Genomic DNA, 6,546 nt, shown 5'->3' on the forward strand with positions numbered 1-6,546 from the left:
GAGGGGCGGAGGGCCTCGAGGCACGCATGGCGCGTGTCTCGATGTGGGGGGCGAAGGGCCTCGAGGCAAGTGTCGGATAGGCGGCGAAAGGCGTGTGCCTTTAGGCGAGACGTCCTCTACCTTACCTCAATGTATGCAGTGCGTGTGCCTTAGGGATGGGTGTGTGCCTTAGGGTCAGGGTGGGGGCGGGGGCCTCAAGGCACGCAGTCACGTGCCTTAAGTCGTAGTGTGGGGAGTCTCGAGGCACGCTTCAGCCCTAGGCACACAGTGTGCCTAGGGTCGGGAGCCATTAGGCAAACACACTCGAGGCATTATGTGTGGCTTGAGGAGGGGGCCTCATGGATTAGCGCTTTAGGGTGAGTATAGCCAAACATGTTTTGCACAAGCTCGAGTACGGTGGATTCTTCCAGTCACGTGCCTCAAGTCGTAGTGTGGGGAGCCTTGAGGCATGCTTCAGCCCTAGGCACATAACGTGCCTAGGGTCGGGAGCCATTAGGCAAACACAACTCGAGGCATTATGCGTGCCTTGAGGAGGGGGCCTCATGGATTAGCGCTTTAGTGGGTGAGTATAGCCAAACATGCTTTGTACAAGATCGAGTACCGTGGATTCTTCCAGTCACGTGCCTCAAGTCGTAGTGTGGAGAGCCTCGAGGCACGCTTCAGCCCTAGGCACATAGCGTGCCTAAGGTCGGGAGCTATTAGGCAAACTCAACTCGAGGCATTATGTGTTCCTTGAGGAGGGGGCCTCATGGATTAGCGCTTTAGGATGAGTATAGCCAAACATGCTTTGCACAAGCTCGAGTACCGTGGATTCTTCCAGAAGTTCCTGTAACTTTATGCACTCCAATTTCCCTTTTTCTTTAACGGTTATATGCACTCCTCCTTTTCACTGATCATCGATGGCTTTGGAGGTTAGAATAAAGGAATCCCGTAAAGTTATTGGGAGCTCTTGTTTCGGTAGTTGAAACTTCATTATGTTATGGCTATTTCGAGGTGAAAGCTGTCCTGGTTAGCTGCTTCACAAAAACAATCTTCTTTCTCCTTCCTTTCTTTTCTCGATCATTAGCTAGTTTCTACCTCTGTTTCTTTTAGTTCATGATTCATGTCTATTATATTTCGTCATGTATTTAGTTAGTAATTGAATTTCATTTTCAACTGCTTAAAAAAAGGACCTAACAGTGGAAGCCTGGTGAAATTTGGATCGTATTATATAATACGTGAACATTGAAATAATCTATTGTATTTCGAATGACAAGAAAAATAAATTATTATCAAAACAAGGTTAAAACAGAAAACAAGAGTAATTTCTCTTTTCATTTCATTTCATTTTATTTTCTTTTTCCCCTTCCTCACTTCATGTCTTATCCTACCTAAGATGTACGGATTCAAAACTAATCACCTTTTTTGTATTTATCATTCTTACTAGTCAGAAAATATTCGTGGTATATTTGTTCTAAACGATAATGTATTCAACACATATTTTATTCAATTAATAAATGTTAAAAATTCAGTAATAAGAAAAACGTAAATAAATAAAAGAGTCTTAACAAACAGATACAATGAATTATTAAATTTGTTACATATAATTATTATAGTTATATTTTTTCCCGTGATTGTGATTTATGATACTACTAAAATTGAGAGAGAGAAAAAATAACAAACATAAATTAATAAATACAATTGAATGTGGTAATACATAAGTGAAGGAGGAATCAAATTAAAGAAGAGACTTCGAAATGAACAATTAATTAATACCATCATTTTTTATGAATTATTTGATCGTGTCCGATGATTAATTTATAATTTGCAAGACAAACTTTTTTCTTCATTCAATATGAGGAGATGATATGATAAAAGTTTTCGAATTTAATTAGTAAGAATATCTTGAAACCATCATTTTTCATCTTTCTAAATGTCTTTCTAATTTTATTGCATCTAAAGACTCAATTTTTTATTATAGCATATTTTATTCGTACGGTATTATTTGTCATGATTTTTATTTTTAGAGTCAAATTATATAAATTTTGACTAGCATTTTAAAATGTATTTTTCATCATATTAATATGCAAAAAATTGCAATTTATAGTACTTTTCATATAGTTTTAGAATATCTAATTTTTTTATTTAAAATATTGAATTAATGTGATCTAATTTAACTTTAAAAATTAGTTAAGTTGACTTTCGAAAAGCACTACATGACAAACAACTTCGGACGGAGGAAATATAACATAATATTTATTAATTAGACATTTAATTTGATATAAGTTATAATGGTAATTTAACTTTTAGTATTGATTTATAATATATGTGATTATATTATAATATTTAATTCATTAGATATTTAGTTTGATATAGATTAAAATATTAATTCAATATTACACTTTAAAAATTTTATTTTTAATAATATTAATTTCTAGGCAATATATGTCTCCTGCAAATAGTACATACAGTATATTTAAAATATAGCGAAAATATCACATTTTTATCAGCTTCAAACATCTCCAAAAGCATAGACTTGCTACAAAAAGAAAAAAAATAAAATTTCAATATGCTTATGAATTCAAATCGCAAAGTAAAGCAATTTAAGAGAAGTAATACTCGTATTTGCCTGCCAATCAACAAAATATAAAGGAATAATTTTAAAGCTTCACATTTTCTTTTTACATAATTCTCTCTTTAAAAAGAAAGATAGCGAATATAATTAATCTTATTTAAATTCTAGCCGATTTTAGTAAAGTTACGTTCTTAATTAGAGATGTCCATAATTAAAACTTATTTAATTATGTCTTAATTTAAAATCTAACCGCTTTTATTATAATGATAACAATTTTATTACCTCACTTTAAACTCGACTTTCAGACCAAGTTTGCGCCAAAATCCGGCCCACCCAATTCATTAAGAAAAGGAAAAATTACATAAATTAATATATTTTAAAAAATAATTATTGATTTTAGCGATACTTTTTGTTTATTATCATTATAGCAATGATTTGTTAAATCTATAATATGTACTAAAAGTGAATTATGTATGCAATATATATGAATTTATATTTGTTTTTTAAAATATATGATGTTTGTTTGGTAAAAAATTGTCACATTGAGTTATAAGTGTATTAAGATGTGTGATAAAGTATTATTCATCATTAAAATTTATATTATGTGAATAATAAATTATTTTTTATAATATATATTAAACTTGTATTATAAATAAATTAAAAGTAATCAAGTAAAAAAAATATATTATTACTATAGATGATAAATATTTTTTTATTATAATGTATATATGTAAATTTCACTTAACAAAATGATTTTTATCATAGTATATTTAAGAAAACGATTTTTATTATAGTATATTTACGTTAGTTTCACTTGAGAAAACGGTGAAGAGTGCAAAATAAGACCCAAAAGCTCACTATTATACATCAGATTGGTCCATAATAATACCCTACAAACGAAAGACAGCCACGTGTCATTCATTTTAAAAATTATTTTGAATATACAAATAGTCATCTTCATCCCAAATGACCGTTATCATACATAACAACTCACAATCTTCTTCACTACCGGATATTCTCTCACACACTCTCTTCTCAAGGCGATGAAGATGAAGATGGGTCTCTCTCTCTTCTGCAGAGCCTTCAAATGGTGAATATCCCGATTCCCCTCTCAATTTAACTTCTTCTTCGATAATAGAAATCAAGTTTTTTTGTGTGTGTATGCAACAGACAATGGCGAAGATCACGCTGTCGAGAATAAAATTGCTGAGAAACAAGAGGGAGGTGGTTGTGAGGAAAATAAGGAGAGACAGACATTGGTATGCTTCTTGAATTCCGTCCAGATGCCATTTCTCGTAATCAGGTACTTATTCGTCTGACTTAGGGTTGGGGGCTTAGTTGATTGATTGATTAATTGAACCTCAAAATCAACTCGTACGAATGGGGAATTTGATTTATGAGTTTATGGATCATTTAGCTTGGTTTACCACCCTAATTGCAAATTCTGAAGATCTATCTTAATCTTTTAACTATTGTTCCTCCATCTTTGTTCCCCAGCCTTAAAATTTGTGTATTTAACCTCTGACTTAGGGAGTGCAGTTTTTGTAGGGAATCAAGTTATCATCATTTAGAGGTGTTAGAGGTTAATAATAGCAACGGTAAACAGAGATTAAAAAGAATTTATAAGAAGTGATTTAGACATAAGCTTAGATAAGAAAATATGAAGGCCAACAAGTATAACAGAAAGTAGAGATTCAAGCATTGTTCCATATAAAAGGCAATTGTATTCTTCAATGTGTTTCTTACATCATCTGCTTTGTATGATGATTTTTATGACATAATAATTTCTTGCAACCCTGCTTTGAAGACCTGTCTAAAAAATTCCATGTGTAGAGTAAGGTTTACGTTTCCCAGATGCTATTTGTGAGATTACAGATGTTGTTGTTGTAACATAATCAAGGCAGAAAATAACATCAGTGAAGAAACATTGGGTCAAGTAACTAGATAAGGGATGAAGTGCCACAATCAAACCTTAATTTCTAGCACAGCTAAGCGGAGAAATGCGCATATTACAATACCATATTAGACACCAACAACTACCAATAGTAATTCTCACGATCAACGCAAAACATGAGATTGTTCTTTTTCATTTTCCCCTTTGTTTATGATTCTTCAACCTAAATCAACCTAGACATACATCTGTAGGACATATTTAGATACTATGATTTGGCTAGCTTTTCAGGTAAGTTGATATTTTGGGGTTTTTTTAGGTCTCTTTTGCTCTTAAGTGTATGCAAAAACAAGAATAAAAAAAGAAATCCGGCCTTGAATTACTTTACGAATAATTGCAGGCGTACTTTCTTCTTCCTTTTGTTTCTTCGTGCTCCAACATAGTAAATCCATTTCTTGATCACTCATTTCCTATTTAAGTTTTTTATATGACAATTGTTTTATCCGAAATCGGAAAAAATATTATTTTCAAAGATTTTTCGACTTTTAGAGTCGCCACTTAATTTTGAAAAGAAAAATTAAGAAAACATGCTTTCAAAAGACTTAACAGAATAATCGATTGAAAACAATTAAAGGGGTTCGGGAATTCATATTAATGTCTTAGGAAGGTTTAAAAGCACCTAAGACATTGCGCTAACCTACGGTTATCCAGCAACTAACATGATTGGCTAAAATTGCTTAATTCGAAATAAAATAAAGTTTGAGTTATGAAACAAAGTAATTAATGTTAAAATTGATTTGCAAATTTATTCGCTCTTTTGGAATCGATTTAAAATTATTTTAAGTTGATAAAACATTTTTGGCATTTGCGGGATTTCGGATTTTTCTATCCTTACGACTAACAACAAATAAGAACCAACAAATGAGCAAATAGGTAAAAAAGGGAAAGAGAGAGAGAGAGGGAGATTTTTTTGGGTCCAATCCCGGATTTTTTGCCTTGGCCGGAACTTGGACCCACCTGCTTTGGGTCTTTTACCCATTTGACATTTCTGCTTGATTCTCCTTCGAATCTAGCTGGACGTTCTTTATAAATTTCATGTTGTTGAAAATTGATTGAAATAAACAATTAATATTCCCAAGTCCCCAACATAAGCGATATAAAATGCTTCCTGCCTCTAGGAAAACTATTGATTTTGGGATAGTTTTCTCCTCTTTTGACTTCTCCATATTCCTCCACCGCAAGAATTTGTTGGTTACAGAGTAAAGCTATAAACCTGCGTCCACAGAAAAATTTTTAGTTTTAAAAACGAACTGATCTGTGTCAATTTCTTCAGTTGTCTGCTCCTTGTCCTGCTATCTCCGGTTGGTTTCCCGGTCTCCCGACTTTTGATGGATAAGACAAAATATTTTATGTCAAAACAAATGAAACATAAAAGGGAAAATTTTAAGAGAAATAAATTTTCGAGAAATATTATCTAAAAAAGGTCACTGCCTAGTCATGTCATATCAGGCTTAACAAACTTCTTTGAGTCTGATGCTTGGAGGTCTGTCTGATCATTCGCTGGGAGTTTTCGGAGTCACTCCGGACTTGTAGATTAACTCATGCTGAAATTTTGAGGTCATCCTCATTCTGTCCCAGTTAACTGTCTTGCTTATATTTCCACCATAGCTGAGTAGATCACGGAATTTTTGGGATCTTCTCAAAAATTCTGTCCCAGTTGCAAAACTCGAAACATCTTCAGTCTTGACTTGCTGAGGAGGAATCTTCTTCTCGAGAATTTTTGAGTCTCTCTCAAAAAATTATGTCCTAGTTTCTATTGTAAAGAGGAAGAGAAATCTTACGAGAGATATGACTGAACCCTTGTGGCGCCTACGTATCCCGTTGAGGCAGGAATCAGGTCAAACGTAGTTCCCCCTCAAAGGTTAACAAAAATAGAAATTTACAAAGAAACCGACCGAGGCCGACATAGGCCGCCTACGTATCTCATTCTTGAGAATTCATGTCGAACGTAGTTCATTACACGAAGGATAAGAATTTAAGCAAAACAAATACAAGCAAACAGAATGATTACAAGTGAATAACAGAAATGCAAACCGCAGCT

The 6,546-nt window shown here is 33.4% G+C and overlaps 1 long non-coding RNA gene across 1 annotated transcript; it reads left to right on the forward strand.

Annotated features, from left to right (window-relative positions):
* Window positions 1-3,544: 3,544 nt before the first annotated feature.
* Window positions 3,545-4,836, forward strand: LOC114076086. Its single transcript, XR_003576699.1, has 2 exons — window positions 3,545-3,644; window positions 3,725-4,836. It is a non-coding gene; the product is annotated as an uncharacterized LOC114076086 (long non-coding RNA).
* Window positions 4,837-6,546: the final 1,710 nt, after the last annotated feature.

This window comes from Solanum pennellii, chromosome 2 (genome assembly GCF_001406875.1).
Source record: "Solanum pennellii chromosome 2, SPENNV200".
Taxonomy (NCBI): domain Eukaryota; kingdom Viridiplantae; phylum Streptophyta; class Magnoliopsida; order Solanales; family Solanaceae; genus Solanum; species Solanum pennellii.